The sequence below is a fragment of the Lepidochelys kempii genome, chromosome 1 (genome assembly GCF_965140265.1).
Source record: "Lepidochelys kempii isolate rLepKem1 chromosome 1, rLepKem1.hap2, whole genome shotgun sequence".
Lineage (NCBI taxonomy): Eukaryota > Metazoa > Chordata > Testudines > Cheloniidae > Lepidochelys > Lepidochelys kempii.
This window is the reverse complement of record NC_133256.1, coordinates 207,362,576-207,379,921: the sequence shown is the minus strand read 5'-3', so window position 1 is coordinate 207,379,921 and position 17,346 is coordinate 207,362,576. Positions and strand designations below refer to the sequence as shown.

The window sequence follows — 17,346 nt, the reverse complement described above, 5'->3', positions numbered from 1 at the left end:
TGGGACCCTCCTTCCTGCCTCCATGCTGGCCAAGTCTTAGTACCTCCCCTCACTCCCCCTCCTGTCCTGCTTCTGCCACCTCCTGACTCCTGCAATGCACTATGCATTTAAACAGAAGGCTGTGAACATCTCTGGGGCCTTAAACTCGGTGTAGTCTAATGATGGATGCCCAAACTTTACCATACTGAGAATTGTTTTGGTAATTTGTAATGAACCTATAGTCCAGTGGTGGGCAACTTCAGCCTGTGGGCCACATGTGGCCCTTCAGGATAATCCACTGGTGGGCTGCGGGACAGTTTGTTTACATTGACCGTCCCCAGGCACGGCCGCCCACAGCTCTCAGTGGCTGCGGTTCGCCGTTCCCAGCCAATGGGAGCCGCAGGAAGCGGCGTAGGCTGCCGGGACGTGCTGGCCACCACTTCCCCCAGCTCCCATTGGCCAGGAATGGTGAACCGTGGCCACTGGAAGCTGCAGGCGGTCGTGCCTGCTGATGGTCAGTGTAAACAAACTGTCTAGTGGCCCACCAGTGGATTACCCTGACAGGCCGCAGGTTGCCCACCACATCCACACCAGACTTGTATAAAAACATGGCAGATCGCAAATGGCCTCTCATCTTTCTTGCAGAGGAATGGCTCATGAAGACTACAGACCCAATCATGTGATGCTGCTTGGCTTAAGAGAAATAACAAATAAGACTGTGACTTTCATGAGATGCACTTTGGCCATCCTGGTCTTATGGGAAGAGTCCTCTGGATTTTAAATATCTTAGAACTCTATTAAGTGGCACGCTGCTAAATACCCTGGCACTTGGTAAGGGTGGAATTCACATTTTCACTTGTAAACTAATAGTTTTCTTTTAAGTCTACCCTTAGTCATTGTAACATTAAAGAAAATATGGCTTCCACTTTTGCAGCAGCCATAAAAACAACTGTTAGTTATGCTGGTGTCTGTTAAATATGCTGATATATTAGGTTTCTAGATGTGAGAGGGTGCTAGGTTGAATTGGTAGTTTCTTACAATGTTTTAAGTGAATGCAGCATTGGTGAAAATTCTTGGATATATACAGAAGTAGAGATTGAAGAGTTGTCTATCTGAAGAATAGGTCCAACACAATAAATGATGGTGAAAGCCTCCCATCTGCCCGATCTCCACTAGGGAGCTTCAACCCCAACGTAGATTGGGCTTCTTGAGGGGGGGAATGCAACTTCTGTTGCTCATGCAGTCTTTGGTGTGTCTGAGATTTAGGCCTGGTCAACTTTAGAAAAGATTTTTAAATCTTAGTTCAGTAATGTTGCAACACAAGCTATGTTGATTAAGTAAAGGTTAAAACAGTTTAAATATGTCTATGTGAGGGGTTCACGCTGATTTAATTAGTTCTATTTTAAATCCATTTAAATTGGTATAACTTTTCTAAAATGGGCAAGAAGGGCCAGTTGTGTTTTTTGTCATGTGCACATTTGCTCACTATGAGACTCCTAACTCACACACACTTCACAGTACCATCAAATGGTGTAAACTTTCATTTCCACCTGAGCTAGATTTGAGCCAGAGACCACAAAGTGAAAGTTTTTAAACAGGTGTGTTAATTTTGGCGCCGTATACAAAGTAGCTAACCTTTCCAGCCTTGAGGCAATTGCCAAACAAAATAACCAATAGAAAAATGTATCTTCTGGTTTTTAAGATGTATTATGAACAATTGAATAATTAAAACCCAAAACACACGTTTTTAAAAGGCCACTCTATATGTGACTTGATACTGTTTGTCCTTGTTTGTGTTTTTTGGGCTAGTCTTGCTAGCATACAACTACACACTTGAACCAGAAATGCAATAAAATATAAAAAGTTCCCTTCACCTGAAGGTCAGAGAAGGAGAAACTGAGATTGTATGTTTGTGAGGGATTTAGATACTACTGTGGTGATTGCAATATAAAAACTTAGCTAGCTAGTTCACTGAGAGGGAAGCAGGCAGTTGGGAATTTGGTTGCCCTCTCCTAAAGAGAAACTGGGAAATCTTTTTTACAAATAAATGAAATAATTGTTTACATAAGTCAGAGATCAGAAAAAGGAGGCATTCAATAAATTAGCTACTACCCCTTTGTATGTCCAATTGTCATTATTCTTAAAATAATGATGGATGCCCAAACTTTACCATACTGAGAATTGTTTTGGTAATAAAAGGTAATAATTACATACTGTCTTTTCATAGTCTGAAAATAAGTTTTGCCTCTGTATTGCTTACTCCTCATTTCTAAAATCACTTTTCTTTTTGGAAACAAATCAGACTTCTTTCCAGCAGTCTTATTTGGTGCAAATAAATGGAGGTTTCTTCTATTTCTGAATGATAGTACACACGAGGCTATAAGTACTAAATACTAAGCCACATTTCCTTGTTTCCAGAACATCTCTATCAAGGTAGAACACAGAATGGTTGCAAAATTGTCAGTGTTCAATTCTTACCTATAATGGGTTTTTATAATCGCTTCCCCAAAACTTGTCAGAATAAGACAGGCTCAGATCACATGATCCATTGAGCTTCGTTGTCATTTCTTGCACAACAATGGGGTTTTTTTGGGAGGGGGCTTTATCTACACCGGAAAGTTGCAGTTTTCAATTGACTGGTGTAGTTTAAAACAGTACAACCCTATAGTGTGGACATGGTTATACTAGTGTAAAAGTGCTCTATATCAGTACAATTATTCCCATATGGAAAAGGAAAAATTCCCCTGCTGTAGTATTCGAAGTGTTCTATGGCTCCCCCCAACTCCGCTTTTCTATCTTCAGTTAGTGGATGTGTTCCTCAAAGCCCATTGGTTACCACCTTCTTCCTCATGGCCCCTGCAGCCCTGCTGGGAGTGTGGAGGGGCTCGGAGGAGGGTAGAATCGGTAGCTGAGTGGCAGTGAGGTGTCCCCAGGATGCCACCTCCTATCCCCCTCATTGCCACCACTTCCTCAAAACACAAGAGGAATTTGCTGACTAAAAATTTAGTGCAGAGTTAAGTTTGACCAGCAGAGCATCTTAACCCTCCAGAATGTCAAATGAACCTATATTTAAACCTCTGAAAACCAGGAAGCATACCATCCCTACCCTGTAACAATAACTGTGCGTTCTCTGTGTGACATACCAGTGCGGCCCCTCCAACAGACGTCTGTGAGGACACAGCATGGGAGTGTGATAGGAGGAATTGTCAGCGCCTGTCCTCATTAAGGGAAAAGTTGTGTTTAGGGCAGGCTTAGTGGCACCAGCAGGCTACATCTGTCTTTTGCTCAACTCTTTCACCTGCTTTTCACAAACCATTCCAAAATTACTAGATGTTACCATCCTTTGACCCTTGTCCTAAGGGCTTTCTCTGCAACATACTTGCACCAACGTCTGCATTATTATGTATGCTAGCAGACTGCTACAGATCCGCATGGCAAGAATAGATTTTATGCTCCTGTGCTTGCACAACCCGCATAACTCAGCACAGAAACGAGGGGTCTGTGATCCCTTTGGGTGCACGTCTCTCTCCTGCTACTGCAGTGTTAGTTGTGTCAACCTGCTGCAGGTAATCCCTGCACTAATCAATACTGCTGTCTGTAACAAAGTAAAGTGAAGTTATAGTGTTTGTAGATGAATAAGATAATGCAGTTCTGTGGGACCAGCACATCACTTAAAATGGCCCATTTACTTCATACATTCAGTACTTGCCAGCTCCAGGTTTGGGGCGTGGCTGTTGTGTATCTTAAATCTTTCTTTCCTGGTTTTCAGAGTTTCAAGTATAGGTGCATTTGGCATTTTGGAAGGGTACAAGGCACTGCTGGACAACCTTACCTCTACATTAACTAAGTTTTGGGGCAGTGCATTAATATAGTTTCTTAGTGCATGTCTATATCCAAAAACTTGCGCGGAATAAATCTTTAATTTAATTACATCAGTGCAAACCCCTAACTCTAAATGCACTTAAATCAGTTTAAACTGCATTTATACCAGTTTATTTTATTTTGATTACCAGATTAAGCTAAACCAGTTTAAGTACATCTTACGTTAGGAGTGTGCACTGATGTAATTAAATTACTTTAGTTACATCAGCACAAAAAAATTGATGTCTAAACCAGCCCTTGGTTTCCCTGTTCCTTTTAAAAAGAAAGTGAAACAAATGCTTATACCTGATGATGATAGCACTTCAATGGCCCCAGTTAGGTTTTAAAATGTATACCTCAGTTTAATGCAGGGGTTTAATGAGTTAGGGTAAGTTCCTACCTTTCTTACTGCTTCAAACTTTTTTTTTTGTAAGTCTATGTTAACAGACCAGCATATCATTTAGAAAACAAAAGCTTTTTATTTGCAAAATATTAATAAGGGAAGTAAAAATTATGTGCAGACCCTAAAGATTCAAGAGTTCATATTTATAGCCAGAGAATTTCTCCTGTCCCTGAAGATGAGGCAAGGTTTTGTTTTGTTTTGTTTTCTTCTCCAACCCCCTCGGGAAGATCTTACTTATGTTTGATCAGGCACTTACAATGTCAGGCACTTTTCTTTTGACTGCATTCACTTATATATTGTTCTTTCTTCCTTCTGACACTCTGGTTTTCAATCTTGCATGTTTCTCTTCTTTTGACAAATTTCAAGATGTTTTGGTTGGAAATGTGACCTGCCTTGGATAAAATAACGATAAAAAGGAGAAAAGTCTGAGAGTGATTCTTCTCTGTTTCCTGAGTCATTCCAGCCCCATTAATCAGTGCTAGTGCTGTGGAGGCTGGGTGGTGTGTTATGTCGCCAGCACAGCAGCTCCTCAGTCCCTTTCCCCCACCCCCTGCCTGCCTACACAGTGGGGAAAACTAGAGAGGGAAGCCATCAATCTTTCCCGTCACCACATGCCAACAGTGATTCCCCTCTCCACTTCCTGTTCTCTCTGTCTTGCTCACCACCTGTGTTTAGAATTAGCTCTGAGTCTACTAATCTCACTCCCGTCCTTACCTGATCTGCTCCGAGAAAATAGCAAGTGGTCGTACTGCTATAGCATTTGTGAGGAGTGACTGCTTGAGTTTGGATTGTAAAATAATTTCCCTTATAATAATCTGTTGTGACTCTCTCCACTTTGTGTAACGTTCATTCTTATGGCTGAAACTTTGCTTGCTTTCACTTCAGCCCAGTGATGAACTTTTGAGAGTTTTAGAAAACTCTAGTTAGCCATTTATTATCTGCAGAGGTTGAAATATATATTATGCACTTTCTCATGAGAGGACTAAACTAGCTAGAGCAGAGGGGAGCAAACTACGGCCCACGGGCCCCTCCGGCTCGGCCCCTGAGCTCCTGGCCTGGGAGGCTAGCCCCCGTCCCCTCCCCCGCTTTCCCCCTCCCGTGCAGCCTCGACTCACTGCGCTGCCGGCACAATGCTCTGGGCGGGGGGGTGGGGGGGGCTGCAAGATCCTGGGGCAGCACAGCTGCAAAGCCTCTGCCTGACCCGGTGCTCTGTGCTGCAGAGGGGGCAGAGGAGTTTGAGGGGGTGGTCAGGGTCAGGGATGAGGGTTGGAGACAGCCTGCAAAGTAAGTCCATAGGCAACAGTTGGGTTAAAAGCCCAGTCTTTATGCTCAGCTACTGGGAGGGTTCTTATCAAAAAGCTTTTGTACCCTGGGCTTGGTCTTGATATCTGCATCTCGCTAGTGGGTGTTTTGAAAATTAGAAGTCCCATCCCCTCCTCTTTTGGCTACTAATAGATTGGTGCCTCCAGGTTCAACTCCATAATCTCATCAGTTTGTCTCTGTCGAATAATGTGGCCAAGTAAAACCTTTATTCTCGCTGTCATGTAGCTTGTAGCCTGATCTAGATTATGAATAAAATTCCCAGCTATCACTTTGAGCGTTGACAGGTTCTTGTCCAAAGATCAGACCCATTATTTTTAAAATTATTATATAATTGTGAACCCCGATGTGCACAGGTGCAACACTTACACTGTAGGAACTCTTTTATATTTACAAATAAATAATTTATTAATACATTTAGCAAAGTCTCCCACACTCTAACTCAGTAAGGTAGATAGAGATAATACAGAAAGTACATCTGAACATCCACACTCACACCATCCCTTGCAAGACAACCTGAAATGTTAACCATTATCTTCCTCATCACCATCACCCTCCTCATCTTCACCAGTGGCTATCATTCTGGCCCCTCCCAAGGGCTACATCTCTCCCCACTACTGCCTTGGGATGCCACTTTTATAATATTTTACGCTGACGTTACCATTTCTAATGCATATTCATTAGGGGTTTTCCCCCGCTTCCTTATGTGTATTTCCTCCCCTTACCAATGTTAAGGTGTTCTTCTTCCACAGGTTAGTGTATTTATGATTTCACCGCATTAACATATATGTCAATTCATTACTATGGCACTCTTGTGGTCGGATGTTCCGTCCAAAACCTTCCAGAAGCTGGTGTGAGTTCATGTGCTGTGATTGGCTGATGTCCTTATGGACAGAATTTCCCCCTGCACTCTATTTCCAGTTCCCCAAAATTTATGAGTTACCTAAGTTTATCTGTGCCAAAGTTCATAGGCCTCAAGCCTCATGCTAGCGGCTGAAGCCAATGACTTACAGGATACAAGCCTGTAGGTTCCTTGTATTACTACTGAATATAAAAAGCAGAATATAATGCAAAGCCATGAATATAATAGAGGTAAGCTGGCCCACTGGGCTACAAGCTTGTATATAAATAAACTTTCTAGGCAAAAAAAAATTGTTTATGGCATTGGTAGAGTTAAGGTTGTAAGCAATATGCTTCTCAATTATTTAAAAAGAAAGCTCTTACAGGAACGTTAGTAGTTTTTACAAAACTTCAGCAGCTGTTGGCCTGTCTGTTCAAAGCTAAGATTTTGCTAAAAACAACAAAATATTTGGAAAGAATGGAAATGCGCAGTTAAGGGCATCCAGGTAACCCTAACTCTGCTCTTGTCTGCTTCCACTCTTCTATTGCACCTTGAGTATATGATGGTGATATTCTTATAGACTTCTGGAGGATTTTTGATAGGAACTGAGCTTTAAATCCACTTTATGTACATAGTTTAAGTTGTCTGAGGAGCAGAGGAACAGTAATACATGTTTGATATATGTGATCCTGCTATAATCTCGATGTGTAAAACTACTTAATTTGGGGTTCATCCTTTATGAAGTTCATAACCCTAGACATGGTAGCCATGGTCAAAATTTTGCAAAGGTGAGTAGTGATTTTTGGGTCCCTCAATTTGTGGGTGCTCACTGAAGGTGCATTAATTGGCCTGATATTTGTCAGAAAGTGTATCCACAGCACTTTCTGAAAATCAGATCCTTGAAAGGTGTCTTAATGAGCACATACAAACTGAGGCACCCCAAATCAATAGTCACCTTTGAAAATCTCTGGTCCATGTGCCTATACTAACTTTTGCAGTATGACAGCACTCATATTTGAAATTACACAGAATATCATTCAGGATAATTCCTAAAAAGTGTTCACCTCTGGTCAAGAGATTTAAATCTGTATTTTTTTTTCAGTGACTGACTGCTTATGGCCTTAAATAAGGTGGAAGTATTTTGCTGTAGTGATGTAAAGACAGTTGTACTTCGGTTTATATGCTACAGCAGTAGTGCTCAGTTAATCAACAACAGTACAGTAATTTTAGTCACTGACACAATGATTAAATGTGCTTTTGAAGATGGGATTATCTACTGCCTTTCAGTTGTTCTCTGGGTTGAGATACAGGTCAGAGTTAGGGTTAGGTTTTCATGGCTGTTTGCTTTTTGGGGGTTTTTTATGTAACGTGACCTTGGAAGTTCCAAACTTATAATGTTACTGTAATTTGAGAAAACTACAATGTTGTCAAGCCTTTTCCTTACAAGATAGGTATTTACAAACTTATTTAAAGATTAAAGTTTTGCCTGAGAGTTTTTTTTAGATTTTTGAATGCGTTTTATTGCCGTTTCTGTCACTTGGACATCTGTTAGGGATGTCTAAAAGTTGTGTATACTGATTTGGACATCTGTACAGTTTGGAGAGGCATTAACAAAATAAACTTGTTTGCAGTGTTTAGCCTCTTTGGTCCCAGGATATTAGAGAGACAAGATGGGTGAGGTAATATTCTTTATTGAACCAACTTCTGTTGGTGAAAGAGACAAGCTTTCAAGCTTACACAGGGCTCTTCTTCAGTTTGCTGAAATAAACTTGAGTCAGTTACAAGTCATAGAATGCAATAGAGAAACTTTATTGTGAAACTTTGGCTGCAGCTGTTTACCTCTAATGGAGCATGTGACACACTACTCTGAATGGTGCACGAAGCATTAGAGATAACATAAAACATAGCACGTATGTCTGCCAGCATCCTAAAGTTTGAATGGCATAGCCATTTAGATGAGGATTTCAGGCTGCCATACTGGTCAAGAGCTTGGAAGTTTCTTCATGTACATTATGAATGGCACGTGGGGACCATGCCTTATCTTGAAGTATTTGTTTTAGTTCCTATAATAGATAATCCATCTCCAGACTCCTTGGAAATTGCAAAAGGCCCTCTTCCTTGATGTCTAAGGACAGCTCAGGAAAACATACCGGGGGATCTGGCCATTTTTCCTAGGTCAAACCACTTTTGATCTGTGAAGGGACAAAAACAAATGAGGAAACTTTTCATAGTCAAACACTCCATTCATTTTTGGCACTCCCGAATCTTGGAAATGTCTTCTCTTATTTGCTTCAACCTTTTCAGAAAATTTTTGTTCTGGAAGAGGGCCCTGTTTGCAAATGTTTGGACAAATTAAGTGGACCTTTGAAGTGCCTGGTGAGCAGTGGGTGTTCAAAATCAGCCTGATAATGGTATGAAGAATCTATATGCCGTGTGTGTGTGTGTTTGTACACCCCCAACAGAAGTAAATATAAGTGTACCCTTCGGGCGGAGGGATAGCTCAGTGGTTTGAGCATTGGCCTGCTAAACCCAGGGTTGTGAGTTCAATCCTTGAGGGGGCCATTTAGGGATCTGGGGCAAAAATTGGGGATTGGTTCTGCTTTGAGCAGGGGGTTGGACTAGATGACCTCCTGTCGTCCCTTCCAACCCTGATAGTCTATGATTCTATTCTATGAAATAAGCAATATAAGCCAACTGCTAGTGTCATTGTGGCTTGAAAAATGCAGCTTATGACAATAGTGCGGGGAACACTCGGATTTTCTGTCCTCGAATCCAGCAATTACACAACATTCTCCCGTTTCAACAGGTGGATTTCTTATGGAAACCAAGTTTGGAGGCTGAGGTCCAGATATTGTATGCATCCTTATCTTTAACATGGAGGTGTAGCCTCTTGAGAAGCTGGGTGGCTGCATGCAGTGCTCTATCTTGATGCCAAAAAGAAGGCAACATTGCATGCAGGGGCTGGCGGTCTCTAAAGAACACTCTAAAAATGAGTCACACGGTAGAATTTGGTGTGGGACATGCTTGGTTGTCCTGCAGTAAGTAGGGCCCTACCAAATTCATGGTCCATCTTGGTCAGTTTCGCAGTCAGGGGATTTTAAAAAATTGTAAATTTCATGATTTCAACTATTTAAATCTGAAATGTCACCCTGTTGTAATTGTCGGGGTCCTGACCCAAAAAGGAGTTGTGGGGGGGAAGAGGTTGCAGTACTGCTACCCTTACTTCTGCACTGCTGGTGGTGGTGACGCTACCTCCAGAGCTGGGTGGCGGCAGAGCGGCAGCTGCTGGACAGGAGCCCAGCTCTGAAGGCAGAGCGCTGCCAGCAGCAGAGCAGAAGGAAGGATGGCATGGGATAGTATTGCCACGCTTGCTTCTGCGCTGCTGCCTGCAGAGCTGGACCCTCAGTCAGCAGCTGCCGCTCTCCAGCCACCCAGCTCTGAAGGCAGCAGCACAGAAGTAAGGGTGGCAGGATATGGTACTGCTGTGTGCTGCTGGCGGGGTGCTGCCTTCAGAGCTGGGTGCCTGGCCAACAGCTGCTGCTCTCAAGCCGCCCAGCTCTAAAGGCAGTGCAGAAGTAAGGGTGGCAATATCGCAACCCCCCTCAAATAATCTTGTGTCCTCCCTGCAACTCCCTTTTTGGTCAGGACCCCCAATTTGAGAAACACTGGTCTCCCCCTGTGAAATCTGTATAGAATAGGGTAAAAGCACACAAAACACCAGATTTCACAGGGGAGACAAGATTTCACAGTCCATGCCGCATTTTTCATGGCAGTGAATTTGATTGGGCCCTAGCAATAAGGTAAGCACAGATGTTTTAGTTATGATTAGTCTTGGCAGGATTCAATTTAAATCAATAGATGTCGGTAAATGTCATTTTCAGATGACGCACTGAAATCAACAACAACAAAACCCATTGGTAACAGTTGTGGTGAGTGCAGCCTGCCCCTCACACCTTGCAGGTGTCACTGACCCTGCGGCCATGCAGGGAGCCCTCTGCAGCCCTGCTGTCATGGGAGTGAGTGAGCAGGGCTGTAGAGGGCTCCCTGCCCAGCTACATGGTCGGTGACACCTGATCCCTGCAGGCACAAGTTGCAGAGGAGCCTGCAGTCCTGGCAGACTACCCCACAGCCAGGAGGCAGATGAACCCCCTGGCCACAAGGGAGGCCACTCCACTGCTGAATGCCTCCTTGAAGGGATGGGGTGTTGTTGGCCCCTCAGTCATGCAGAGAGCCCTCTACAGCTTCGCTGTCACGGACCCACATTCTCACTCACCAGCCTGGAGTGCGAAGGCCATCCCAGGCTGGAATTGTTCAGCAGTGTGGTGGCCTCCCCCATGACCACTGGCTTCTCCTCCTTGCAGGCCTGGCTGAGGGCTCTGTTCCTGTAGGCCAGGACTGTATCCTTCCCCACACCTTGCACCCAGGGATCTTGAGCCCCTGCACTATGCTGGGAACCCCCTGCAGCACCGCTGTCAGCACTGCCCCACTCCTACCCTCCCTTAAATTCCAGCAACTGTAAAAATAGTTAATTAATATTGATTTTTATTTTTTATTAAGATTGGGGGAAAATATCAAATGGTACCAAGCCTGCTTGTGATCATTTAAGAGCAAGAGATATGGAAGTCAGTGGCCTACGCTTTTGCATTTGTCAGGAGGGGAAGCTGTTCATCTTCTCGTGAAAGATAGGATTTGGTGAAGGAATAGCTGAACCTTGCCACATTTCACATTTTATTTAAATGGCAAGACCTACCACCACACCTGGGTTGAGTAGCAAGTTCCAAAGTCTGAGGTGTGGAATTTTTTCCTTTGGGAATGCCAGGGAGTAATAAGTAGTACCGAATGCAGAAGCCTTATTGAAGGAAAATGTGATAAAGCAAATGAAGTGTCTGAAAAGGTTCCCCTTTCCTCTGACACACACTGTAGACTCGTATATAGATTAATCTGCCACACACAACCTTTATGGAGTTACATGCTCACCATGTAGACTTAAACACACACATAACAGACTTTCACGCTGCACATACTACAGATGCCTTAGAGAGAGCCTGAGGGCTAAGGACACCTGTCTTGTGGCTTTCACTCTGCTCCATTGGGAAGTCTTCACTCCTTTCAGTTTTGTCATTTTCTCACCTCTGTACTTTAGAATACACAACTCCTATCCCATGATTTCACAACTCCATTGAAGCACATTCCAGCCCTGTGATTTTATACTACCTGGCAGGACTCCCCTGCCATGCTGCTATGCTACCTACTAATCCTCACAGGGTGTTCAGACGAGAAACATAAACTGTGTCCAAAGAAGCAATGTTTTCTGTATATTTTTTAGTAGTAGCAATGAATCAGGGATGCATATAACGGTTTTTATACAGACATTTGCTAACACAATGGAATATTTCGTACTCCCCTACTTGTGAAACATTTCTTTCTTAATGGATAGAATCGAAGGAGTTAAAGATGAAAGGTTTCTAGTAAACTGGTCCCTCAGCTGGAAGCCAAAGGAAGATTGTTCCTTGCAATGTATTCTCTAGTGCTGTATCCAGTTCCAGTCTAGTCTAATTCTTATTATTCTGCTTGCTTGGCTTTGTGGTATCTTTTTTGCAACTTCACCATTTTATGTTGGATAATTGCTGAACTCAGAACCAGTTTAGTATTGCTACCATTTAATTCTCTCATTGACTCCACCATTGTTCAAGTACTAAGCGAACCTTGTATCATTAGCTATTTACCATTTGTACATACAAACAAAATTAAAAACCCCTTTTAAAAATTCTTTTAGCCCATTTTCAATATCTTGTCCATTCACAGATGTGTTGTTATTTGCCATGAATCCATTAACTCTATCCACAATCCGTATTGTGCTATGCTTGGGCTTTGCCTTGAAGAATATGCTGCCTATTCCACTGCTACACTGTGTAATAGAACATTAAGCCCATATTTAATTTTGAGCTCATCTGTAATCTTCCTCCAAATATTTATATCAATAAATAGCACAGGATCTGTATTTGAATGGGGAATATACCCTTTAAGATCTCAATATTTTCCAGTATCTATAGCACAAGGACCTGTCACATTTATTTGTGGTATGGAGGGGTCAGTAGTGACTCCATACTAAACTCTAGGTTGATTTGCATTGATTGCATGCTTAAATTATTTAGGGTACGTCTACACTTAAAATGCTCTAGTGGTACATCTACGCCGCAGAAGCTGCACCGTTGTAGTGCTTCAGTGTAGGGGGGTTAGGTCATTTTAACTGCATTGCTCGAGGGGGTGGGGGAGCTAGGGAGCAGGCAAAGTGACCCTAGCTTGGAGAGGCATGAAGTGTTGAGTGGGGGTTAGCAGGGAAGAGTGGGAGGCCTGGGAGTGAAGAGATTTGTGGGTTGGGGTGCTGAGTCTGTGGAGGTGAGCCCTGTGTCTTCATGCCAAGGCATTGGCACTGGAGCTTTTCTTATACTATTGCCACTTCTGCTTCTCTGTGCTCTACGACTCCTGGGCACAGAAGCAAACTTCTTTGGATCTCCTAGATCCGGAGCCTTGCTTTTCTGTAGTGCCATTAGTTAGGTCAGTAGTAAAGTGTATTAGAAGCTAGTTATTATTGGGTGCTATATTAGTAAATTTAGTTACTGTTAGAAAAGTGATTTTAATTTTAGTTCCATCAGAGCTGTAATGGCGGATCAGAAGAACAGAAGAGCAGGCTTCAAGGGACCTGCCTCATGTCTGGCAGTGTTCCTGGCATCAGACTCTCATCTAAGGTGCCTCTCGTATCTTGGTGAAGGATATTGTCAATCCAGATGTTCCATCTGCTACACATTTATCCTAAGAGTGTGTAGATGAAATAGGCTACAGGCACCCTTGATTCAAGAGGCTTTGGCAGTTCAGCCTATAGGGTCTGACTCCTCTCAGAGCATGGAACACAGAGAAGAGACTGCTGTTAGCTTCAGGTTCAGTTCTAAGACTACGTGGACTATGAAGACTCAGGAAATGGCATAGGACCGAACTCTAGAACCTTCTGTATGCATGGCACACAAGATGTGGGATCTGTTAAAACTGAAAACTCCTGAGGTCCCATCACCACGTGCCTTGGATCCATCAGAGGACGGGCCATGTGTAAGACCCTTGGAATCAGACCACATGGATCTAATGAAGGTGGCTAAGGAAAGAGCAGCCACTGTTAGCAGGGACGGATCCCAGATGAGAGACTCTTCAGATCAGTCAGGCCATTAGTATCAGTTCCCAGACTGAAAACTAAACAAGACATTTTGTTAGTGGAACCTGTGATTCATATGGATCCGAAGGTTATGGCAAAGGCATGACCAGACCAGATAACAGTGCTGTCTTTGGAACTGAATAGTACTAGGATGGTAGCTGAAATTTACTACATCAGCGGTTCTCAAACTTCGTTGCACTGTGACCTCCTTCTGACAATAAAAATTAATACATGACCCCAGGAGGGGGGACCGAAGCCTGAGCCCACCCAAGCCCTGCCACCTTGGGTAGGAGGGCCAAAGCCCGAGCCCCATTGCCTCAGGCGGGGGGACCAAAGCCGAAGCCCAACCTTAGCCTTGCTGCCCAGGGCTTTGGCTGTGGCCCCAGGCCCCAGTAAGTCTAAGCCAGCCCTGGAAATGCCATTAAAATGGGGTTGCGACCCACTTTGGAGTCCCGACCAACAGTTTGAGAACCGCTGTACTACATGGATCCCCAACTGGAATGATTTACTGATCTGCAAGAGGTATCTTCAGGGAAAGGAAGAGAAAAGCTTCTTCAGAAATGTCTGTTGGGATCAGTTCCTCTAATAAGTGAGGTAGAGTGGAGGAAATATCTTGCTTTTATCCAAAGTCTTCTCTACCTCCTCCCAAGACACCCTCAGATCCTCTGAATATATGGATGTTCCAGTTTTGATAGTGCCTCCAGTTGTCTCAGCTACAAATCCAAGGTTGCATCCACGTTGAGGAACCAAAGCAGGAAAGTCTTAAACAACCTGAGGCACTGCCTAGCTTCTATTCTACAGGAATGGAATATAATCCAGGAGATGATGCCTTTAGACCTACCTACCTTCCTAGTTGTAAAATAGTACTGGATGGGAGGATATTGGTAAGGTTGGCCTCCTTGAGCTGCAGGGCCCTCTTGACATTCAGCAAGGGAATTTATGCCATCACCTAAGTGTGGTAGAAGAACCTCCCTTCTAATAAGGATCCAGGAGGAGACTGTGGAATGGTTTCAAGTTTCCAAGATCAGTCTACCTCCCCTGCCTTCAGGGAACAATTCCCGATGGTAGTACCAGACACTCTGAGGAGGAGGAATGCTTAGCCCCACAAATGGACTTTCAGCATCTTGATATAGAATTAGAGGCAGATTGATTTGATAAAAACATGGGAATAACTTCAGCTTCCTTTCCCTCAGAGACTGCGCGACAATTTCATAAGCTGGTGGACAGAATGTCAGGAATTCTAAAACTGCCTGCTGTGCTAATTGTCTCTTCCCATCCAATTTTTGACATATGGAGAGCACCATCGAAGAGCAAGTTTTCTTTATCCATTTTGGATGAGTTACTACAGCCTGCCAAATATGTTGGGCTGAGAAGCTGGTGTAGACCAATTTCCAGAAAGGCTGTTAAGTTATACCACCTTCCCTATGAAGGATTGTCTTTTTTTCATTCACATCCTGCTTCTTGTGGAAGCAGCAGCTCTCAGCAGGTGAAGAGTAGACAAGGACATTTCCCACCATATGATAAAAAGGGTTAAAAATTGGATGTTTTGGGAAGGAAACTTTTTTTGTTTTCTTTACTTTTCTTGGGGATTAGAGTAGTAAACTATCAGGCAGTAATATCTCGTTACCAATTTCACTTCTGGGAAAAGATGGTTACCTTTATTTAAGTGCGGCCTGGTGGCCACCTCGAACTGCCTGAGGGCCAACTTAAGTTGGCTTATACCATTTTGACAGAGGGACAGAATATGGCTAAACATATGCTAAGCGCAAGGTTTTTTTATGCTTCTGATTTGTTAGCCAGAGCAGTAGCCTTGGCTATTATTATAGAAAGGCCTGCCTAGTTAAAATCATCTACTTTTCCTACTGAAACAAGGGTATAAGTAGAGGATCCCCTCTTTGAAGGTGATGGTCGATTTAGCAAAGGAGCTGCTAGAAAAACAAATGAGCTGCTAGAAAAACTAGAAGATCCAAAATCTACTGCTTGGTCCCTGGGATTAAGTCTGTCTGTGTCTACACTTAGATACCACCGTCAATTTTACCTGTCATTCTCTTTGCCACTCCTTATTCAGAAATGGACTGTCTCGCTTTATCAACAAATGGATGTCAATAACATCTGCCAAAAGGATATGGGAAATTATAGAAGAAGAGTATGGAGTTCAATTCAATACTGTGCCTCCATCCAGCCCCCTCATCCCCTTTCCTTGTTCTGGGACCTCTCTCACAAGCATATGATGTTATGGGTCGTACAGTCTCTACTGCTCTCAGGTGCTATAGAGGAGTTTTCCAAAAGAATTCTGGGGCTTGGATTTTTAATCAAATTACTTCCTCATACCAAAGAAGGAAAGTGAACTTTGTCCTATTCTGGATTTAAGAAAGATCAACACCTTTATCAAAAATGTTTGCTTCTGTTTGTTGACACCTGTGTACATCCCTTTTATTTCCTAGATTGGTTTGCAGCTCTCTGCCTCAAGGATGCTTATTTTCACATAGCTATAAGACCAACTCACCTCAAGTAGCTCTGGTTTATGGTGGGTCAAAGACACTTTCAATATAGGGTCCTCCCTCTTGGGCTGTTTATGGCCTCCACAGTCTTTTTATGAAATGCCTCTCTGCTGTGGCAGCTCCCTTGAGAATACAAGACTTGTTTGTCTACCCATAACTAAACAACTGACTTCTGAAGTCAACATCATGCGAGGGATTCCTCAGAGAAATTCAGTATATCATGTTTCTACTAAAGAACCTGGGTCTCTTCATAAATATAAAGAAATCTCAGTTATGCACCACACAGAGGGCTCCATCATAGGTGTAATCCTAAATTCTCTGTAGGGTAGCGCTTTTGTTCCAGATGACAGATTTCTCAGATTTAAACCTTGACAGTGTTCTCAGAAGGCAGTCGTTTTGTCCTAATACTTACCGGCCTAAAGGCATTGGGAATATGTGTCACGCACCATGTGCTTGTCTCATAATGAGGATTCTATAGTAGTGGCTATCTCTAAACTACTGACCCAGTTCAGACAGCATACAGAAATTTCCAGCGATACCACAGAATGTACTAAAGTTCTTGACATGGTGAACTTGAATAAAAGTTCTAAGAGAAATTTTATTCAGTCCTGCAACCTAATAAATGACAAGCACTTTGGATGCATCCAGCAATGGTTAGGGAGCTTATTTAAATTCCCTGATAGTTCAAGGACATTGGAGCTATCAGGAGAAGAGACTGCCTGTAAATCTACTGGAGCTGAGGGCAATTTAACTGGCTTTTGTCAAAGGAAAACTGGTTCTGGTGGTAACTGACAATACAACTGTCATATACTTTGTGAACAAGCAGGGAGAGAGGCTCACTCATCTCAAGTATGCAGTCAAGCTAGGGGACTGGTGCATTTTCATAGATTCATAGATATTAAGGTCAGAAGGGACCATTATGATCATCTAGTCTGACCTCCTGCACAATGCAGGCCACAGAATCTCACCCACCCACTCCTGCAATAAACCTCTCACCTATGTCTGAGCTATTGAAGTCCTCAGATCATGGTTTAAAGACTTCAAGGTGCAGAGAATCCTCCAGCAAGTGACACGTGCCCCATGCTACAGAAGAAGGCGAAAAACCTCTAGGGCCTCTTCCAATCTGCCCTGGAGGAAAATTACTTCCCGACCCCAAATATGACGATCAGCTGAACCCTGAGCATGGGCAAGATTCACTAGCCAGATACCCAGGAAAGAATTCTGTGTATTAACTCAG

The 17,346-nt window shown here is 43.2% G+C and overlaps 1 protein-coding gene across 2 annotated transcripts in view; it reads left to right on the top strand.

Annotated features, from left to right (window-relative positions):
• The window catches only part of WARS2 (tryptophanyl tRNA synthetase 2, mitochondrial), an 83,271-nt gene that overhangs the window by 8,523 nt on the left and 57,402 nt on the right, over positions 1 to 17,346 (top strand). Inside the window, exon 2 of one of the 2 annotated variants that reach the window (XM_073310412.1) lies at positions 625 to 810. The exons of the other annotated variant lie outside the window; for it this stretch is intronic. The gene's annotated coding sequence lies outside the window, so the exon portion shown is untranslated. The remainder of the gene's footprint in view (positions 1 to 624; positions 811 to 17,346) is intronic. 2 annotated transcript variants of the gene reach the window in all.